This window comes from Marmota monax, unplaced genomic scaffold (genome assembly GCF_021218885.2).
Source record: "Marmota monax isolate L192 unplaced genomic scaffold, Marmota_monax_Labrador192_F-V1.1 WCK01_AAM20220418_F8-fsc00145, whole genome shotgun sequence".
In the NCBI taxonomy this organism is placed as follows: Eukaryota; Metazoa; Chordata; class Mammalia; order Rodentia; family Sciuridae; genus Marmota; species Marmota monax.
Window position 1 is genome coordinate 533,437 of NW_026695201.1, and position 6,373 is coordinate 539,809.

A 6,373-nucleotide genomic window follows, 5' to 3' on the forward strand; every position below is an offset into this window, starting at 1 on the left:
TCTTTACAAACTCCAACATCCCCTCATGATAAAGATTCTCAGCAGATTAGGTATAAAAGAAATGTACCTCAGCACACCAAAGACCACATATGACAACCCTCTCACTGAAAGGAGAAAAGTGGAGTGATTTTCCTTTAAGATCTAGAACAAGACAAGGATGTCCACTTTCACCAATTCAATTCAACATAGTACTGGAAGTCCTACCCAAAGCAATTAGGCAAGAGAAATACATAAAAGCCATCCAAGCTGGAAATGAAGATGTCAAACTGTCACTTTTGCAGAAGGCAATCTTATATATAGAAAATCCTAAAGACTTAAAAAAAATAGAATAAATGAACTCAGTAAAGTTGCAGGATACAAAATAAAGTATACAAAAATCAGAAGCATTTCTGTATGCCATCTGAAATAGAAATCCCTTTAACAATAGTTGCAAAAAATATTTGAATAAGTTTAACCGAGGAGGTGAAAGGTCTCTACAATGAAAACTATAAAACATTGATTTTTTTAAAAAAATGAAGAAGGCATAAGTAAATGGAAATATATCATGTGTTCATGGATTGGAAGACGTACTCTTGTTAAAATGTCCATACTATCCAGAGTAGTCTACAGATTTAATGCAACCACTATCAAAATACCAATGATATTATTCACAGAAATAGAAAAATAATCCTAAAATTTGTATCTATAATCACAAGAGACCCTGAATGGCCAAAGAAATCTTGAACAAAAAAGATCAAAGTTGGAAACATCACAATGTATGATTTCAAAATATACTACAAAGCTGTAGTAATCAACAATAGCATAGGACTGGTATAAAAACTGATGCATAGACCGAGTTAACTGAATAGAGAGCCCAGAAATCAATCTGTACATTTAGTCAACTGAGAAGAAAGGAGAGAAGGAGGAAGAAGAAGCCGGAGGAGGAGGAGGATAAGTGTTGATTAGGATCTGAGGAAAGTGGAGCCCTGCACTCTGTTGATGGTAATGCAGCGCAGCACAGTGGGAAACCATATAGGCAGTTCCTCAAAGTTAAACACAAACTACCATATTGTACAGAGATTCCATGTCTGGGTATTTATCCAAAAGAATTGAAAGTAAGGACTCAAACAGATATCTGGACACCCTATTCACAGCAACATCATTCACAAGGGCATAAGCAAAAGCAACGTAAGCATTCATCAACACAAGAATGGATAAACAAAATGCACACACATGCACACACGCATGCACACACACACTCGCACACACATTAGTTTTAAAAAGGAGGAAATTTTGACATTTGCTCCATGAATCTCAAAGACACTACGCTGAGTGAAATAAGCCAGCCACAAAAATACAAACATTGTTTGATTCCTCTTATGAAGTACCTCGAGTAGTAAAATTAATGAAGACGTGAAGTCTGACATAATGGAGACATGAAGTTGGAAACAAATGGTTTTTTCCCCAATATAGGAGCAGGAAGAATGGGGAATTACTACTTAATGGGAATAGAGTTTTAGTTGGGGGAATGGGAAAAGTTCTGGAAATGGATGGTGGTGACGGTCACACAGCAATGCGAATGTACTTACCACCATGGAACCACGTACTTAATATGTTAAAATGGTGATGTTTACATTGTATATATTCTTACCACAATAAAACGTTTTTATAAAGGGCAATTGAATTAAGTCAATACACAGAAAAGTGGATGGGAAAAGAGGAAGGGGAGGGTCACTTCATTACTGCTGGCCAGGGATGGAAGTCCAGATCCCTCACATGGTCTGCCCTGATACCAGGGAGCCTGGGGGTCTTTCTGAGAGTCAACAGTGATGAAAGTTCCTGCTCCAAGTTCGTCATTTTGTGACTGCATCCCTATAAGGAATGGGGTGGTGTCACCACTCGGTAACAAGGGTGGCAGTCTAGGATTTCCACTGTCTTTCCTGGCATGGGTGGGGATGGGGTCACAGTTATGTTCTGTGATGTTTGCCTGGAATAGAGTAGTTATTGTCCTAAAGTGTTCTGTCTTGCTAGGCTGACCCTTTCCTTGCCCTCTGACCACAGGACACAGGCTTTTAACTGACCCATGGTGTTAGAGGTTGCTTGGCTTCCTCAGGTCCCAGTCTAGGGTACAGGGGGCCACAAGAACATCCAGGAAGCTCACATAGTGCCATTCTGGGTGATTCTGAAGGCTTGTCTGCCTTCTTCTCTTTCTCCTCCTCCTAATATTCAGGTAATTCTCTCAGAACTGAGAAATATGGTGTGTGGAACACATTCATCGTCCTTCAATTGGGCAGTACAGTGTCTGGTAACATACCAGATGACCAGTTCAAATTTCTGCCAATCCCCAAGAAAAATGTAGCTCCACAGTGAGCGAGGTCCCACCCACCCTGCTCAGACACCTGGAGCTTGTCATTGATTTACCCTCTCAGGTCAAAGTCTGCCCTTTGAGCATTATCCCCAACTTTCTTTCCTTTGAAAAAATCTCTTCAAACTCAAAAGGGACTCCAAACTCACCAAAAGGGAGTTTGTAGATGAACAGTCTTCTCTGGGCATGGTGACACATGCCTGTAATCCCGGTGGCTTGGGTGGTTCAAAGCCAGCCTTAGCAATTTAGTGAGGCACTAAGCATCGTGGTGAGGCCCTGTCTCAAAAGTTAAAGAAAAAAAAAAAAAAAAAAAAGGACTGAGGATGATGTGACTCGGTGAGTAATCATCCCTTGGCTTAATTCTTGGTTAAAAAAAAAAAAGTAGAGTGAGCTTCAATATTTAATTCCTGGAAGCCCTAAATTCAGGTCTTGTAATGGAGTCAGGTCAGATTTTAATGACAGAGAGCAGCAAAATTATAGTAACCTGGTTCGCAGTAACACGACATAGCTTCCTGAAATCTTGACTTGTGCATTTGCCCACGGTCCTGCTGATCATGGGAAAGGGAGACTTGTGTCCTCCATCAGTTGACCTTGCTTTGATTTTACCTGGGTCCAGACTGACTTAATAATACACCACATTGGGACCATGGGTGTAATCCAGTGGTCGAGAATGTGCTTTGCATGAGTAAAGCCCTGAGTTTGATCTTCAACACATACAGAAAGGAGAGAAAAGGAAAGGAAGAGATAGTTACATTGAGAATTTCCTATACAGATGCTGGGTTTTTGTTGTTGTTGTTGTTGTTTGTTTGTTTTTTTTCTTTTTTTTTTTAATATTTATTTATTTATTTATTTTTTAGTTTTCGGCAGGCACAACATCTTTGTTTGTATGTGGTGCTGAGGATCGAACCCGGGCCGCACACTCGCCAGGCGAGCGCGCTACCGCTTGAGCCACATCCCCAGCCCAGTTTTTTTTTCTTTTTTAAAAGAACTAGAGGGCGGTTTCCCAGGCAGCTGCAACTTGCTGATGTGTTCCTATTTTCTTTCTCTGATAGCAGAAAGATGGCTATGAACATTAGTTAAGATCCGTGAACTTTGCCTTGGGTATCTCTATCCTAAGGAGTGGTCTTGGATACCTACTCTTTCAAAATGACCTCAATTTCCTAGGTAGTATCTACATGACACTTATTCTGTATTCTGAATCAGAGCTTTCGTGTTTATACCTGTATGTTTTCCTGGTGATCTTTAGCCAGGGAAAAACAGGAGTCCCTATTAGTGCATGTGGGCTTTAGAAATTTGAGGGTTTGGGATATTACTATGAATATGATCCTGTAGTCAGAGTCTGAACCCTGAATCTCTCCATATGCACTTTAGGCCAATAGGCAGACCCAGGGTACAGCCAGGAGAAGATGTTCATCAGGGCAACCACCTGCCATTCACATGTACCACCTACTCCAGGTTGACCCTTCACAGCTTGTGCCAAACCTAAAGACACCACTCTACTTTGCTCTGAAAATCTTTATCTGTCCGTATCAATAACCTGGATTTGGTGGGGTGCAGGGCACCACTGTAGAAGATGCACCTTTGGAAGCCGAATACGTCAGGCAGGAAGTCTGTTGCCTAGGATATTGTTAGAGATCCTGGGAAAGATTTATTTTCTAATCAAATGTGTCGTGATTCTGCAAGAGGGATGGTTTCCCATTCATTGATATCTGCTCTCTGGAACTTCCTAGTTCCTCTGCTCGCAGACACGACAGGCCTTCCCAACATCACTCACCATCAAGGAGAATTGCCCCTTACCTTCCTGCGTCTTCTCATTCTCCTGGCCATCTTCTTCAGACTGGAGACACGAAAGCAATGCAGGTGTGTGTGGAGAAAATTTCTCAGAGGTGCAAGACTAAATATCTGAGAAGTCCTGCTCAGGCGAGTCTCAGAGCCTTCCCCACCACCAGTGTGGAGATTGTTACTTGAATTCCCCTCTCTCAGTTCTTTGGAACCCCCGGATATTACGGTGGCATAAGTCAGAAAGCTACCAGACAACTGTGCCGTGGCTGATCCCTGCCTATTTCCTTTTGCCAAAGGCTATAGGGATGAGTTTTCCTAAGTCAGAAGTGCTAGGAGGACATATGAATCCCTACCTCCCACATCTGCTCACTCTCCTGGGGGAACAAAATTTCACCCAACCTGGGAAAGCCAAAATCTGGGAGGACGACAGGACATCTATAGAGGAAAGATGCATAGACAGCTGCAGCGTGTTGAAAGTCCATTTTCTGCAGACGGACAGATGCTCCAGAAATCTCTCTGTTTTCCCCAGAGGGGAGTCCTCTCCAGTAGGAATGAAGGATACTCTGGAGAACAAGAGCCACAGCAGCTCTGAATTGCTTGGTGAATGAATTGGCCAAAGCATATCATTTTTCCCCTCATGGTTTAACTCTAATGTAATTAGCCAAGAGAAGAGCCAACTTTTATCCACTGCTAAGAAAGTTATGCTTTTGAGAAATCTGTCCTTTGAAAATGTAATGGACCATCTCCGTCCTGCCCAGCTTTTGCGGCTATATAGCAACAGACGAGGAGCTCTGAATCTGATATCCCCAGATAATTTCCGAAAACTTTGAACCTCCAAAATCGTCTCTAAAAAAACTCTTAACCTTTGTGTATGTCCGTGTTCTGGGGAATAATGTGTCTCTGTATTACATCAAGATCTCAAAGGACCATGTAATAACAAAGAGCCATTTTTCTAAAGAGTCACCAAATTTGCAGCCCGTCCACTGCCAGACGGGGTCATGTCTTACAGTTAAACCCTGGGGTCTGTAGAATGTTCCAGTGGTATCACTTCTTTCCTGACTCCAGTCCTGCCACTCATTCCCTTCATGGTCACATAATCGAGTTTTTCTCAAACACAGCTTTGATTTGAACCACTTTCATCTTTCTGTCTCTGATGAAAAGCTCACTCAGCACATTCACTGTCCACTGTTCTAGAGGGCAAAACTTCAAAGGGGTCACAAGACAGCGCGCATGTGGATGCAATTTCTTGAGCCCCCTCTCATCTCCCATGCATACAGCAAGGCAGAGTCTGTCCTCTGGGCTTCCCGCTGCCCCCCCCGGGCCCCACTCAGAAACACATCAGAGAGAAAGGCCTACACCTCGTAGCTTGGACAGGCTCTGGTCTGCTTCACCTCTTATGCTGATGTATTTATTTCAGGGCAGAAGGCCTTGGAGGAGCGGTCACATCACGCAACTAAAGAGAACTATCTGGGGGGAATTGGAGTCTGAAATCACCAGTAAAAAGTATGAATTTGTCTGTTTTATGCTTCTGTTGGCATTCCTCCCTAGTGCTGCTGACCCAGGACGACTGATTGAGACACCCTTTTTAGTCTGACCTAAATATCTTCTGAATCGTACCTCAGCACCCCGCACACTGATGGCCTCGTGGGGTTGGGCAGAATCCAACATGAGGGGAAAAAAAGGCTTTTGCTGGGCAAGCGATCCTGGTGCTGGTGAAACTGGTTTTGCCCGTTGAGGTCTATGGTGGTCATTTTCCTCCTGAGCTGCCCACCCCACCCCAGATGCATTCTCTGCCCTTCTCGGCTGCTCTCATGCATCCGGCAGGACCTGGTGCGCGGTTGGACTCCATCCACAGGAGACACCAAAAGGGGGTCAGACATCAGGAAGAGAGTCAGAGTGTCTGTGTCCCTGTCCCGCCGTCTCTGGGAGCAGCTGCACCCTCGGCAGTCACAGCATCTCCTACAGCCCTTCCTCAGTGGTCAGTTTTCACTGTCCTCTGGGCTTTTGTAACCGTCCCTCCTCCTCTGGCTTCTTTAGCACTGAGGGTTGTAACAGCTTCACACGGTGGCTGGTCTCTGCATGGTTCATTGTTCTGAGCCTATTACTGTAGTACTGCCTACATTTCCCTTGGCAGCCCTTTTGTTAAAATTCTTTACTTCTTTCTTTACTTCTTCTTCCTTCCACCAACACTACTACTACTATTCTCCTCCTCCTCCTCCTCTTCTTCTTCTCCTCCCCTCCCTCCCT